Below are 17372 nucleotides of genomic sequence, written 5' to 3' on the forward strand. Positions count from 1 at the left end.
GAGATATTCTCCTAAGAAAGAAAAAACTTTATTTTTAATTTCCTAAATATTCAGGTTTCAGATTTATTAACATTTTGAATCAATCAGCAGCACAATAGTTGTTCAATAATAAAATGAATCAAAAATGCAAATTGTGCACACAGGGTGTATATGTACATGCATACATCCGCAAAAATTTGGTTCATCGTCCTTTAAATTTCATTTCTATCTATCTATTATCTATCTAGCTATCTGTCTATCTCTATCATCTCTCTCATGGTGACATCATAATAAAACCGATGTCACAAGTGATGTGACGACATCTTCACATTCTATATTCTATTGTAGCGGCCTAAGGGAAATCACTGCCTTACAGACTCCCAAGGGTGAGCCAACCCCTTTTGTTTTTCATGATGAACGAAGCAAAAATTAATTCTAAAATGGATAAAGAGAGAAGAAGAACCCAAAGAGATCAGGTTCTGAGAGAGAAGAGAGGAATAAATGAAGAGCAGGTACCATTATTCGCTTTAGGGCGAAAAGACTCTATATTACCGGACATGGACACTGAAGCCTCAGAAATGGCATCCAAACAACAAACTCTGGAGAAAATGAGAAAGTCAAAAAGACATGAGATACTTACAGAGAAAAGGAAAATGGAGACCCTCATGGAGTCTCACTCTGCAGCCTCCGCTGAACTTCAGAGGGCCATTCTTATCTCCTTGAAAAAAATCGGAGATCTGGTCCCTGAAATACGGAGGAGGAACAAAGAAGACATCCTCAATAAGCGGAGAAACATCAGCGCAGAGTTAGAGCTGGAAGAGGTTCTCCAAGAAACACCGAGACATGTCACATCCTCCAGATCTGAAAGTCTGGAGACAGCGAACCTACAAAGAGCGGTAGCCCAGAAAAGGATTAGGAACAGCAGAGACTGGGTTGTCCAATGTACAAGAGGTCTCGTCTATGCTAAACCCATTATAAGGCTGTGTGCACACGCTGCGGATTCCGCTGCGTTTCCGCAGCGGTTTTGGCCGCTGCGGACACGCAGCAGTTTTAGCTGCGGTGTACAGTACCATTCATTTGAATGGAAAAAAAAAAAAGCTGTGCCGACGCTGCGGAAAAAAACGCGCGGATTTGCTGCGGTTTTGAATCCGCAGAAAGAATTGCATGTCAATTCTTTCTGCGGAAACCGCTGCGGGTTCCTATCTCCACCATTGTGGAGATAGTGAATCCGCAGGACCAAACCGCAGGCAAAACCGCAGATAATCCACAGGTCTTTGGACCTGCGGATTATCTGCGGTTTTTGCAAAATCCGTGCGGATTAATCCGCAGCGGAATCCGCAGCGTGTGCACACAGCCTAAATGGGAATGGTGCATTACAGAGGTCCAGGACATCAGCTGAAAACATCTCCATCCCAGAGAACAAACAGCTGAGTGATTCTCCACCAAACACCTAACTGGATAACGAGGGACCAGGTAAGATGGAAACTGCTCAGTATAATAAGACTGGGGTGAGTGGGATTATACTTCTAATATTATATACTGGCCACAATTATCGAAAGTGCAGAAAAACTGTCCTTGTTGTCCATAGCCACCAATCACAATGCGCTTTCATTGTTCTATAGAATGTTAAGAAATGGAATCTGTGCTGTGATTCGTTGCTATGGGCAACAAGAACTTTTTGCTAATGGACAGTTTTGAGAAATGGGAGCCCAAATATTAGACATTTCCTGCTCATTTACATAATGCTGTATAAAATTGTAATATTTCTTCTGGAGCTATATTTGTTAACCCCTTCTTGAGCTGGTAACTGTACGTTTTTTTTCTTACTCCTTATAAAACCAATAACTATTTTTAATTTCTCTGCCAAAGTAGCCGTATGTGGATTTGTATTTTTAGTGGACCGAGCTGTAGTTTTGAACATTATTTATTTTACCATTCAATGTTCTGGAAAATAAGGAAAAAGATTCAAAGTGTGGATAAAAAAAAGTGATTCTTGTATTTTTTTTTCTCTGTGTTCATTGAGTGGTAAAAATGACCTCACAAAATATTTCTCCACATCAGTGACAACTATGATAATGCTGAATATACATAGGGGTTTTCATTTTACTTGATGTTGAAAGAAAATTGTGAATTTAAAATAAAAACTGGTTTGTGTCCCCATATTTTGAGACATTGTATCTTTTTGATTTTGATAGCTTGATGGAGCTGTGTGAGGACTTACTTTTTGCGTGTCGAGTTGTAGCTTTTATTGATACCTTTCCTGGGTAGAGCGGACATTGTGATATCTCTTCATTACAATTGTTTAGGTGGATAGGGCACTCTCAAAAAAATCTATTTTCATTTTGTTCTCATTTCAGTGTTTACGGTTTGCGCTAATAATAATAAATATTGCATTTTTGTGTATCAGACCAATATAGATGTGGTGATAATAGAGATGCAAATTATTATTATCATTATTATTGCTATTATTAATGGGAAAGTTTAAGTTTTTACATTTATTTTCTGTTTTCTTCTGTAACAATTTTTTCAGTTACTTCTTTTCTTTAGTCTCCTTAGGGGACTTGAACCTGTGATTTTCTGATCACTTGTACTATATACTGTGCTAGAACTGTATATAGCTAAGTTAATGTTCTCATATGAAATTAAGCCAGGCTGGTCTTCACAGGAGAAGGAAAGTGAGAGACAGGGGCTTTCAGCAGGCCCAGGTAGTCATTTCAAACAATCATCCCCAGCAATTACCGTATTTTTCGCTTTATAAGACGCACCTGATTATAAGACGCACCCCCAAATGTGGTGAAGGAATAGAGAATTCTTTAATAAATGGGGTCCGTCTTATAATGCCAGTGTCCGTCTAACAAATCATATAGGGTATATGTCCCTCATAGCCCCCCCACCCTAAAATTAGCCCCCTTAATCTGGATATGGCCACCTTATATTGAATATAGCCCCCTTGTGCTGGCACACGGGCCCCCTGTGGCTGGCACACATCACCCTGTGGCTGGCACACTGGCCCCTGTGGCTGGCACACATCACCCTGTGGCTGGCACACTGGCCCCCTGTGGCTGGCACACATCACCCTGTGGCTGGCACACTGGCCCCCCTGTGGCTGGCACACTGGCCCCCCTGTGGCTGGCACACTGGCCCCCCTGTGGCTGGCACACTGGCCCCCTGTGGCTGGCACACGGCCCCCAGTGGCTGGCACACATCACCCTGTGGCTGGCACACTGGCCCCCCTGTGGCTGGCACACTGGCCCCCCTGTGGCTGGCACACATCACCCTGTGGCTGGCACACTGGCCCCTGTGGCTGGCACACATCACCCTGTGGCTGGCACACTGGCCCCCCTGTGGCTGGCACACATCACCCTGTGGCTGGCACACTGGCCCCCCTGTGGCTGGCACACTGGCCCCCCTGTGGCTGGCACACATCACCCTGTGGCTGGCACACGGCCCCCAGTGGCTGGCACGCATCACCCTGTGGCTGGCACACTGGCCCCCCTGTGGCTGGCACACATCACCCTGTGGCTGGCACACTGGCCCCCCTGTGGCTGGCACACTGGCCCCCCTGTGGCTGGCACACTGGCCCCCCTGTGGCTGGCACACATCACCCTGTGGCTGGCACACATCCCCCTGTGGCTGGCACACTGGCCCCCCCCTGTGGCTGGCACACTGGCCCCCCTGTGGCTGGCACACATCACCCTGTGGCTGGCACACTGGCCCCCCTGTGGCTGGCACACTGGCCCCCCTGTGGCTGGCACACTGGCCCCCCTGTGGCTGGCACACATCACCCTGTGTTAGATATCGCCTCCATGCTGCTGCTTTTAGTAAAATAAACTCTTTCCTTACCTTCTCAGCGCTGTCCCTCCTTGTGTCTCCCTCAGTGTGGTTGAGCTCCTCCTCCACTTCCTGGTTCTCAGAGCCGGTCATGTGATCAGCACAGCAGAGTGCTGATGACAGCAGCAGCAGAGACACCGGGAGATCAGCGCTGGAGGAGGTAAGGAAAGAGTTTTTTATTTTACTATGGGCAGCAGCATGGGGGCGATATCTAACACAGGGGATCATGTGCGATCAAAGGAGGGCGCAGGCAGCTATAATATGCACCGCTCCCCCAGCCAGTCACCGTGGTGCGGTTTCAGCACCATGGTGATGGACAGCGGCAGTGCATATTATATGAGCGGGAGCAGGAGATCAAAGGCTCCCTTCGGCAGCTTTTACCAGCTCACAGCACCGCTCCAAAGCTGCCCCCACCTCCCCTGGACCCTGCAGTACATATATATATATACACCCCCTCCCCCGTATATTCGGATTATAAGACGCACCCCCTACTTTCCCCCAAAATTTGGGGGAACAAAAGTGCGTCTTATAAAGCTAAAAATACGGTATGTCCTGCAATTGCGTGGGCACAAATTGGAAGTCACTTAGTTTAAATACAATTGTCAGCATTGAAATGGATAAACTACAGCAATCGGAGAACGCTCTGGTCGCTGAAGTTATAGGCAGGTGGCAGCTATGTAATACAGCAGGCATTGGTACGATGCATGCTCAGCTCCTGAGCCCGCTCCATACATTTACTACACAACCTGACAAACATTTCCATCATGTGTTCGCTGAGGGGCTAATAAATCTTGTATCATCTCTTGCAGATGGAATGGATAAGATGTCCACCGATGGAGTGGAAATGATGCCAGTGTACAGATTTCTCCACACAGAGGACTGGTCCACACAGACCAACCTATGGACCTTTACAGTCTTGAGTTCCTGAAAGATCTTGGAAAAGGAGGCTATGGAAAAGTAAGTGTCAATTTATATTTGTCCGTGACCCTCAATGTATCCTGCACAGATACACAGGAGGGATGGACTTATTCATTACAGGATGTTCATATGTAATGATACTTGGAATAAACCAGTGACATATCACAGAGTAATAGATGGGAGTTTGGTCTGATCTGTTGTGATTTTTCTCCAGGTCAGCTTGGCATCAGATCCGGTCAATGAAGGACTGCTGGCCATTAAGATCATGGACAAGAGATCTTGTGAGCACATAATCTCTACAGAGGTAGAAGTCCTGACACTGGCTGCCAGGTGCCCCTACCTAATGTCTATGAGGGAGTTTATGGAGACACCTACGGAATATGCAATAGCCATGGACTATATGGCTGGAGGAGACCTGTTTCACCACATGAAAGATTCAATGATGTTTAACACAAAGACAACAAGGTAAATGTCTTATACTGAATCTTAATAATCCGCTGCCCGCACAATGTAGTCCTGGAGCAATGGAGAATGACAACAAGAGCAAATAGTGAGGTGAAAAGGACACGTGTGTGATCTCCTCATGTTCTCCGTATGATTGTGTATGTAACCACTGATCCATCTTTTACTTTCATCTCCACAGACTCTTTGCGGCAGAGATGGTGTGCGGACTACAATTCCTGCATGAACACGGCATCATACATAGGTAATCATTTCACCTCCATAAATCTGTCACCTGGGACTCTCTGTTGTCTCCTTACATATCTATTGTAGAAAGTTATTTTCATGAATAATCCTCACAATCAGTGTCTGCTCCTTCTCCCTGCAGTGACCTGAAGCCAGAGAACATCCTCCTCCAAGACACCGGACACATCAAAATCTCCGACTTTGGCTTATCAGTCGTGAATGTATCTGAGGGTGACCTAGTGAGGTACATTGCTGGCACTAAGGGTTACGTAGCACCTGAGGTAAGGAACATCTCTGTGTGATTGGTGCCGATAGCAGGATTGAGGGATAATCTGATCTCAATGTATCCTGCTCACATCTAATCACAGACCGGTACTCATATTCTCTGTGTGTCATTCTTCCCGTTATATTCAGCTTCTCTCCAATCTCATGTTCCCACAGATAATGAATGAGGAAGGATACAACCATCTGGCAGACTCCTTTTCCTTCGGAGTCATCCTATATATGATGAGTGTAGGTGACTGGCCATTTTACAGCAAAGGCTCACTGGACGAATACCACCAGTCTCTGCGTGAGCACATCCCTTATTTTCCACCAGGGATATGCACGAATACCACTGACATCATAAAAGGAGTGAGTAGTATCAGATGGATAAAGATGGCGGTGGACTACAAGAAAAGATAGAAGATAAGATGTGGACAGTCCATAGACATTGTGTAATAACTTATCAGTAATAATCTAATGACTAATGGTCTCTTTCATTTTCTAGGTTCTCTGCAAAACTCCATCTGCCCGATTTGCCATAACAACATCCATCAGGTCCCACCCGTTCTTCCACTCCATAGACTGGAGCGATGTGGAGAGCGGCAGATCCGACCCACCATTCCCATATTACTATGTAAGTATAACACATACGGACATCCATAATGTTATCACTACCCAGTAACGCACTTACCCACTATACCTCTTATTGTTATATCCCCCAGTACACTGTATATACTGAATGTGAGGAGCTGATTCTCAGACGTGCATATTTCTCTTCTTAAGGGCCTGTCACACTAAGAGATATCGCTAGCAATATCGCTATAACTAGTGACGTTATAGCGATATTGCTAGCGATATCTCTGTGTCTGATACTTACCTTCGACCGGCTCCCCCGCTGGTTATCGCTTATCACGCGAGAACGTCCTGGACTGTTTCTCGTCGTCAGCTTCCTGCGGCGCTTCCTGCTGTGAGGACGAGCGACGCGTGGAGCCGGGCGGGAGGACGCAGGATCGCCTGGTGTGACAGGTAAGTAGCGATCCCCATCCCCAGCGATGTCGCTGGTGAGACTTGCCTGTGTGGCAGCTCACTAGCGACCACTTAGCGATGTACCAGCGATCCTGACAGCGTCATATCGCTGGTCGGGATCGCTGGTACATCGCTAAGTGTGACAGTACCTTTACAGCAAGACTATTAAGCTGATAACAATCAGCCCCATTCCAGTAACATCCAGGAATGAAGATTTACATTAATCGGATGAGACGACAAAACTGGACTTTCTCATTAACCAGACTGTGACAAACCTACCGAGCTTCCACCACATAACACCCATGTGGATATGAGCACCAAACATCCAGGGATTTATTCCGATCACCATATTTGGGATCAGGAAGGAATTTTTTTCCCTAGATATGAGGATAATCCATCAACGAGTCCTCAAGGGTTATTTTTCGCCTTCCTCTGGAGCAACATAGCAAGTAATTAAAGGCTGAAATTGAAGGACTTCTTTCAGCAATACTTGCTATGTCACCATCTGGATGACTCATCTACAATGTGGTGGTAAGGAGAAGACTATCGAATATGGACAGACAGAAGGCAGCGGCTGCTCCTTCACCTACCGGATATTTACAGAAAGAAGGAAGCGGCTGCTCCTTCACCTACCGGATATTACAGAAAGAAGGAAGCGGAGGCTCCTTCACCTACTTGGCCATGTACATACACAGAAGGAAGCGGCTGCTCCTTCTCCTACAAGGCCATGGACAGATAGAAGGAAGCGGCTGCTCCTTCACCTTCCTGCCCATGGTCAGACAGAAGGCCATATGGTTGATCGCGATGCTGTAGGAATCCAGGAAAACTCCAACTACACAGATCACATGTCACACATTCCTGCTCTTCTCCTCTCTGTCATGTGTGATCCAGACCTGGATATCCAAAATCAGCACAAGAGCAAACCAAGGCCCGAGAAGCGGAATCGTCATCATCTGCTCCTTTATACAGAAAGTCACTGTATTTACACACTTTCTTTTTCATATTTGCATAATATTAACAACTTTTATGCACAAATATATATATATATATATTTATAAAAATATCTATGATGCTTTTGGTTAGATTCTTCTCATATACAAACATGCTTTTTGGTATCTTTAGTAATATGATCAGGGTCAGGACAAGGTATTTTGAAGCCTTAGGAGGATGAAGCCAATGGCGTCCCTCCAAGCAAAGTAATGGGTCAGAAATTATGCTAACAGGACCCCTAACGCTGCACCTACACCCTCCGAACGGTCAGGAAATACGCTTTGATGATCACTTCCACTAAAATTGTTTCCTTTTTCACCAAAAATACCAGCAAAAGTGAAAAAAATGGGGTGAGGCTTAACAGGGAGGACATTTTCAAAGTTTTACGTAGAACCAATCATTGTTTGTAGATCATTTACACAATACAAAGGTCAAATAATAATATTCATCCCTGACATCTCATATTTTAGATGTCAAACCCAATAATGGTCATGGGAACTATCATAGCTTAACCCCTTAATCCCATATGACGTACTATCCCGTTCCTGTGCCCTGGGACTTAATTCCCAGGGACGGGATAGTACGTCATAGCGATCAGCGGCGCTCACATGGTGAGCGCCGCTGATCGCGGCCGGGTGTCAGTTGATTATCACAGCTGACACCCGAAACAATGTGTCAGGGGCAGTCATGGACCGCCCCCGACATGTTAATCCCTTGCACACCGCGATCAAACACGATCGCGGTGTACCCGGGGTTAAAGGGAAGCATCGGCAGGGAGGGGGCTCCCTCCGTGCTTCCCTGAGCCCCCCACGGCAGCGCAGCCGGCTTCCTCAGGGAGCCGGCTTCCTCAGTGAATACAAAGCGCAGGCACGAGGAAGCCTGCTGCACTGCCTGTTTCAGATCGCTGATCTGTCACAGTGATCTGTGATGTGACAGGACAGTGATGTCCCACCTGAGACAATGTAATAAAGTAAAAAAAAAAGTGTTAAAATAATTTTTAAAAAATCGCCAAATAAATTAGAAAAAAAAAATATATTCCAACAATAAAAGTACACATATTTGGTATCGCCGCGTCCATAACGACCTGCCCTATAAAACTGTCCCATTAGTTAACCCCTTTAGCGAACCCATTTAAAAATTAAAAAAAAAGAAAAATAATGATTTATTATCATACCGCCGAACAAAAAGTGCAATCACGCGCGATCAAAAAGACGCATATAAATATCCATGGTACTGCTGAAAACGTCATCTTGTCCCACAAAAAACTAGCTGCCATACAGCATCATCAGCAAAAAAATAAAAAAGTTATAGCTCGCAGAATAAAGCGATGCAAAAATAATTATTTTGTATATAAAATAGTTTTCATTGCATAAAACCGACAAAACATAAAAAAAGACCTAAATGAGAGGTATCGCTGTAACCGTACTGACCCGAAGAATAAAACCGCTTTATCAATTTTATCGCACGTGGAATGGTGTAAACGCACCCCCCCAAAAGAAATTCATGAAATGCTGGTTTTTCTTCATTCTGCGTCTCAAAAATTGGAATAAAAAGCGATCAAAAAATGTCACGTGCCCGAAAATGGTACCAATAAAAACGTCAACTCGTCCCGCAAAAAATAAGCTCTCACATGACTCGGTGGGTCAAAATAAGGAAAAATTATAGCTCTCAATATGTGGTGATGCAAAAACTATTTTTACAATAAAACGCATCTTTTAGTGTGTGACAGCTGCCAAACATAAAAACCCGCCATAAATAGTAAATCAAACCCCCCCGTTATCACCCCCTTAGTTAGGGAAAAATAATAAAATTAAAAGAAAATGTATTTATTTCCATTTTCCCATTAGGGTTAGGGCTAGGGTTAGGGCTAGGGGTGTGTTGGGGTTAGGGTTGTAGTTAGAATTGGGGGGTTTCCACTGTTTGGGCACATCAAGTGCTCTCCAAATGCAACATGGCGTCTGATCTCAATTCCAGCCAATTCTGCATTGAAAAAGTCAAATGGTGCGCCTTCCCTTCCAAGCTCTGCCATGTGCCCAAACAGTGTTTTACCCCCACATATGGGGTATCAGCCTACTCAGGACAAATTACAAAACAACTTTTGGGGTCCAATTTCTCCTGTTACCCTTAGGAAAATAAAAAATTGGGGGCAAAAATATCATTTTTGCGGAAAAAAATGATTTTTTTATTTTCACGCCCAGGCGTTATAAACTTCTGTGAAGCACTGGGGGGTTCAAAGTGCTCACCACACATCTAGATAAGTTCATAAGGGGGTCTAGTTTCCAAAATGGGGTCACTTGTGGGGAGTTTTAATAGTTTAGGTACATCAGGGGCTCTCCAAACGCACATGACACCCGCAGACCAATCCATCAAAGTCTGCATTCCAAAACGTCACTACTTCCCTTCCGAGACCCGACATGTGCCCATACAGTAGTTTTCTCCCACATATGAGGTATCAGCGTACTCAGGACAAATTGGACAACAACTTTTGGGGTCCAATTTCTCCTGTTACCCTTGGGAAAATAAAAAAATGGGGACTAAAAGATGATGTTTGTTGAAAAAATACGATATTTTTATTTTCACGCCCGGTCGTTATAAACTTCTGTGAAGCACTGGGGGGTTCAAAGTGCTCACCACACATCTAGATAAGTTCATAAGGGGGTCTAGTTTCCAAAATGGGGTCACTTGTGGGGGGTTTCCACTGTTTAGGTACATCAGGGGCTCTCCAAAAGCAACATGACACCCGCAGACCATGCCATCAAAGTCTGCATTCCAAAAACGTCACTACTTCCCTTCCGAGCCCCGACGTGTGCCCATACAGTAGTTTTCTCCCACATATGAGGTATCAGCGTACTCAGGACAAATTGGACAACAACTTTTGGGGTCAAATTTCTCCTGATACCCTTGGGAAAATAAAAAAATGGGGACTAAAAGATGATGTTTGTGGAAAAAATGCGATTTTTTTATTTTCACGCCCGGGCGTTATAAACTTCTGTGAAGCACTGGGGGGATCAAAGTGCTCACCACACATCTAGATAAGTTCCTTGGGGGGTCTAGTTTCCAAAATGGTGTCATTTGTGGGGGGTTTCTACTGTTTTGGTACATCAGGGGCTTTCCAAACGCGACATGGTGTCCGATCTCAATTCTAGCCAAAAACGTCAAATGGCGCTGCTTCCCTTCCGAGCTCTGCTATGCGCCCAAATAGTCATTTACACCCACATATGGGGTATCAGCGTACTCAGGACAAATTGCACAATAACTTTTAGGGTCCTGTTACCCTTGGAAAAATAAAAATTGGGGGTGAAAAGATCATTTTTGTGGAAAAAATATGATTTTTTAATTGTACCGCTGTACGTTATAAACTTCGGTGAAGCCCTTGTGGGTTCAAAGTTCTCACCACATATCTAGATATGTTCCTTGGGGGGTCTAGTTTCCTAAATGGGGTAACTTGGGGGGGGTTTCCACTGTTTAGGTACATCAGGGGCTCTCCAAACGCGACATGGCGTCCGATCTGAATTCCAGCCAATTTTGCATTGAAAAAGTCAAACGGCGCTCCTTCCCTACTGAGGTCTCCCATGCGCCGAAACAGTGCTTCCCCCCCACATATCAGGTATTAGCGTACTCAGGACAAATTGCACATTAACTTTTGCAATCCAATTTCTCCTGTTACCCTTGGTAAAATAAAGAAAATTGAACCTGAAGTATTTTTTTTGTGAAAAAAAAGTTAAATGTTCATTTTTTTTTTAAATATTCAAAAAATTCCTGTGACGCACCTAAAGGGTTAATAAACTTCTTGAATGTGGTTTTAAGCACCTTAAGGGGTGCAGTTTTTAGAATGGTGTCACTTTTGGGTATTTTCTATCATATAGGCCCCTCAAAGTGGCTTCAAATGTGATGTGGTCCCTAAAAATAAAATGGTGTTGCAAAAATGAGAAATCGCTGGTCAATTTTTAACCCTTATAACTTCCTAACAAAAAAAAATTTTGGTTCCAAAATTGTGCTGATGTAAAGTAAACATGTGGGAAATGTTATTTATTAAGTTTTTTGTGTGCCGTATCGCTGTGATTTAAGGGCATAAAAATTCAAAGTTGGAAAATTGCGAAATTTTCAAAATTTTCGCCAAATTTCCATTTTTTTCACAAATAAACGCAAGTTATTTGAATTAAATTTTACCACTAACATGAAGTATAATATGTCACGAAAAAACAATTTCAGAATCACCAGGATCTATGCAAGCGTTTCAGAGTTATGACCTCATAAAGGGACAGTGGTCAGAATTGTAAAAATTGGCCCGGGAGTTAACGTGCAAACCACCCTTGGTAGTGAAGGGGTTAAATATACAAACAGACTTATCTCTACTTAACCCTATATATTATCTACTCAGAAGCTTTTGCATCCAAATGGGATGCAATATACATCTGTGACAGTGTAAACAATCTCGGATACCGCCATACAGCTCTTACCACGAGATCCTTCACAGAATATCAAGTGCGTAACGGGTCACCCGACTTTTTATTTCCCAGTATAGCGCGGCGTATTTCCTTATTTATTAGCTCCAGCTTCTTTTAAACAGGCACTGGCACAGAGCCTGTTATCCACCAGCTGCATCTGGGAATATTAGAACTTCTTCCTCTTTTTAAGGGGATTGGCGCCAGTGTGTTAATAATATATACCAAACATTTTAATATTATTTTCTATAGACTCTATATTCTTTTTATCAACTTCAATCAATATTTCCTTAAAAGTGCGGGAACATGTATTACAGGCATCTTCCCATATTTTCGTTTTCCAAATAATTTATTGAAGGGTTTCAACAATAATGGGGTAGGGTAGGGAGAGAGAGATTGGGAACGGGAAGGGGAGGGTGGGGGGGGAAGGGGGTGGGATGGGGAACAAAAGGAGGGACCAATGGTCCTAAAATATTCATTGTAAACTGATAGTTTATGTTACAAACAATAAGAGTAACAATAACATTTTGCAATCATGTATGCAAATCTAGCAACCACATGGGGCAATAGCTTGATTTAAGTGTCCAGAGAATAACTTTAACTCAAAGGAAATAAGGTGCTCCATCTGAACCATTTACTTGTGAATTTATCAAGTTTGTTGTTAACAGTAGCCATTTTAAGCTCAAATGACTTGTGGAGAGCGATTCTCTCTTTAATGTCCTGAATTTTTGGAGGATCAGGTCTCTTCCAATGGAAGGCTATGGAGCTTTTTGTGGCTAGGAGTATATGGATGATTAGCGGGATGGCTGAGTGTTCTATATCTTGAGAATTGAGAGACAACAATGCTAATTGAGGAGAGAGTGTGATTGGTTTGGGGAGAAGAGAGTTAATGAGGGTGGATATATCTCTAGAGGGGTTTCACTAAAGGACAATACCAGAACATGTGTAGAATGTTTCCATAATGACCACAACCTCTCCAACATAGTGAGGAGTTTTCTGGGTTAATTTTAGATTGTCTAGCTGGGGTATAATACCAACGAGACATGATCTTGTAGTGGGTCTCTAGTAGAGACATCGATATGGTGGCGGACATGGAGATGGAACAAGCGTGTTCCCAATCTGATATGTTAGGAGTTAACTGGAGTTCTTGCTCCCATTTCAATAAGTTGCTAGTTTTGGCTAGTTCGTGGTTATTATTCATCCACATGTAAATGTAGGGTATGCTCCAAAAGATTTTATGGTTGGTGTTGTTAATCATATTAATGGCGGGCGCTGAAATTTTCGATTTTATTCCTATGAATTTTCTTATATCTTTTAGGATTATATATTCGAAAAAACAGGGAAGAGGGAATTCTAAATTTTCCTTTATTACGCTAAAATGGGTATTAGAGTGTTCTCCGTAGAGGTCTCCAAGTTTTCTTATGCCATAACCTGCCCATACCGGAGCTACTTCTTGTCCAAAAAGGGATGTAATGATGTGGAGTGAAAGGGATCTAAGTGGGTTATTATTGTTAGATCGTTTTTTTGTTTTAGCGAGTAACTTCCAAGCGTCCAGTGTGGCACGGAAGATGGGGTGTGATGGGGAAAGGTCCCTCTTTAGCAGAATTGATTCCAATATGAGACGAGATGGAGAATTGTTGTTGTTCATAAGGTATTCGAGTTCTTACCATGCTGGAGGGGCGGGGGTCGGCCACCAATAAAGGCTTTGCTTAACTAAGAAGGAGGAATAATACGCCAATATGTTAGGCAGGCCAGCTCCGCTGAATCTCCTACTGCTGTAGAGAGTATTTGCCGCGACCCTGGGTCTCTTGCCCCCCCCCAGATGAAATTGCTGATTTTGGTTTGTAGATGTGTTAGAAATGAGGTAGGGATAGGTAGGGGTAGTGATCTGAAGAGATATAATATTTTTGGAAGAATGTATGCTTTGAAAGTGGTGATTTTGCCCCACCATGATAAGCTTTTTTTACCATAGATAAGCATGTCATCAGAGATGGTTTTATTGAGGGAATTCATGTTAAGCGGAATCAGGGATGTGATGTTGTTTGAAAATTTTAGTCCCAAATACGTGATGTGCTCGGGTGACCAGCTTCAGGAGGATAGATGTTTAATGGTTTCTATTTGATTATCATCCAGATTTAGGGGGAGAATTTTGGATTTTTGTTCGTTGACCTTGAAATAGGACACTTGAGAATGTAGACAACAGGTCTTGAATTTTAACTATGGACTTGGTTGGGTCTGATATGGTTAAAATTATGTCGTCAGCGAACAAGCTGACTTTGTAATCTTTATGGCCCACTTTTATAGTTGTGATGTCGGGGTCTTCTCTGATTAGTTGGGCTAGGGGTTCCATGGCCAGGACAAACAGGAGAGGGGATATAGGGCAACCCTGTCTTGTGCTGTTTGCTATCTGTAAGGGTTGTGACAAGTGGTTGTTCATGTAAATCTTGGCCGAGGGGTTATCATAGAGAGCATTAATACTTCTGATAAATTTTTGGCAGAAGCCAAATTTTCATAGAGTGGCGTTTAAATAATCCCAATTTAGTCGGTCGAAGGCTTTTTCCGCGTCTAATGAAATTATTGTAGCTTTTGTTTTCCTTAAGTTGATTAGTTTGATTAGGTTAATCAGCCTTCTTGAACCATCTGTTGATTGCCTATTAATGACAAATCCTATTTGATCGTTGTTTACTAGTTTCGGTAGGAGTAAGCTTAATCTGTCTGCAAGAATTTTGGCGTAGATTTTTATGTCCGTATTGATCAAAGAGATTGGCCTGTAGTTTTTCATTGATGTTGGGTCTGAACTTGGTTTGGGGATCAGGACGAGGGTGGCTTCTAGCATTTCTTTGGGGAAGTGTCCGGAGTAAGAAGCGGTGTTGAAAATTTTAGTTAGGTGTGGGGCTAATGTAACAGTGAAGGATTTATAATAGTCGTTGGAGAACCCATCTGGGCCTGGGGCTTTGAATGATTTAAGATGGTTTATAGTATCCAAAACTTCCTTTACTGTGAAGGGAACAGACAAAAAGTCTATATGGGTTTCTTCTAATTTTGGAAGGTTTGTTGATGCCAGAAAAGCATTGATTTCGGATTGTTTGGGGCGGGATTGTGGGGAGTCCTGGTTAATGTTGTACAGGTTTTTATAAAATTCTTCGAATAAATTAGCTATGTCCTGTGGGTGGGACAGGAGGATGTTTTTAGTGGATGCGATAGCGTCTATTCTATGCCTACGTCTAGTGTTTTTGAGTCTGCATGACATGTACTATGAGGCACGATTCAGGTTTTGGTAGTGTTTAAATTGATTGGTTTTGATTGCGGAATCATAGAACGAGAAAATTAATGCTCTAAGCTCTTGTCTGAGCTTGGAAAGTTCTGTTTGGATGTTGGAGCTAGAATTGGGGTTGTTGGTTAGGAGTGTTTCTTTACCTTTTATTTGGTTCTGTAAGTTTGTTATTTTTTCCCTATTTTCTTTTTTTTAATCTTGAAGAGATCCGAATCAGGACTCCTCTTAGGACTGCTTTGTGGGCGATCCTGCAGGTATAGGGACTATTGAGACCTGTTTCATTCGCCCCAAAATAATTTGATAATTCTGAACCAATTTCTGATTTTGTATGTGGCATATTTAGTATTGATGAATTACATTTCCATAGGAAGTTGAGATTGGTGGCTGGGCCTTCTGTAAACATTGCAGTTACCGGGGCATGGTCAGATATTGTTTTTGGGAGTATGGAGACCGAGTGGAATTTGGGGAGGGAGAAGATGTCCGTTAGGATCAAATCGATTCTTGAGGCAGTATGGTGGGGATCAGACAAATGACTATATTCAATGGAAGTGGTATTTAAGCACCTAAATAGATCGAATAAGTCATTACTATACAGCCAATTGTTGAGTGATTTTGTTTTGTGCCTATTTTGGGCTGAGTCCAACTTTCCGCTAGGGACCATGTTAAAGTCGCCCGCAAGGATTAATGAACCCTTTTTTACTTTACTAATTTTTTTGAGTAGTTTGTTCAGGGATCTTATTTGTCCTTGGGTGGGAACGTATACATTCACAATGGTGTAAATTGAGTCGTTTAGAGAGCATATAAAAATATGGAAATGTCCTTTTTCGTCCTTAATTTCCTCAATAAGTTTGAAATTAATTGTATTTTTAACTAGAGTAAGTACTCCAGCTTTCTTCTTGGGACCCGAGGCTTCAAAGGTATGTGGGAAATTTTTATGTGAGAAGCTTGGGTGTGAGTCCTGTTTGAATTTGGTCTCTTGTAGACACACAATGTCAGAGCCCAACTTGTTTGCCTCATGACGGATTACATACGTTTTCTAGGGCTGTTGAGTCCTCTGACGTTGTAGATGGACAAGGTGATCTTCATGTCTGAACGGCGCTGTTTTGTGATAGATTGAACCAAAAGTTATTGTGGTTACCAGACACGCTACAGCATACACTAAGTGAAACCTTAGTATAGTACCGGTGTGTGTATTGGTAGATACCTATTAGAACAATAGAACAGAGAAAACACAAGGTAATACAATAGCAAACTTGGCTGAAAATTTTAAAGGCCACCTGAAGTAGGCCGCACCGGCGGTCACTACTTAAACTTTAGGGGAAAAGTTCGTGGAAGAGTGTCCCCGATGTCATCTTCTATGATGTTGGTGGTAGGCATCTCGGGTCCAACGGGTGAAGTAACGAACCTATAGTCTATAGGAAATAAACTAGACAGGAAAACTATTATATGGTAAGTCCTGTTTTGTTTTACAGGCCAAAAGTGAGAAAAACTTGGGAAACTAGGTCCCGAAATGCAATGCAAATTAGGTTATCATGCACAACATTTTGACGCAGTATTAGACTTTCTCAACGAAGAGTTCCAAGCAAGACTTATGGATCAAGTTGCTGCCTTACCATCCGGAAAGGTGGTTGGTTTGTTCCTGGGCTTGATGTTCAGGTCTTTGAGGAATTTCCTGCCATCCTCCATGGATAGCAGGGCTGTGATCTTGCCGTTGATGTGGACCAGTAACTTTAACGGGAATCCCCATTTGTATGGGATGTTGTTATCTCTGAGTGGGGTGGTGATGTCTCTGAAAGCTTTTCTTCCCTCAATTGTGGCCTTTGAGAGATCTGCATATAGTTTGAGGTGTGAGTATGGATCAGGGAACCCACCATTGTCTCTGACTATGATTTGAATTCGTTCTTTGATTTGGAAAAATGGATACGAAGGATAGTATCTCTTGGGAGGTCTTTTGGTAG

The sequence above is a fragment of the Dendrobates tinctorius genome, unplaced genomic scaffold (assembly GCF_039654945.1).
Source record: "Dendrobates tinctorius isolate UK_male_01 unplaced genomic scaffold, ASM3965494v1 ptg000208l, whole genome shotgun sequence".
NCBI classification, from domain to species: Eukaryota; Metazoa; Chordata; class Amphibia; order Anura; family Dendrobatidae; genus Dendrobates; species Dendrobates tinctorius.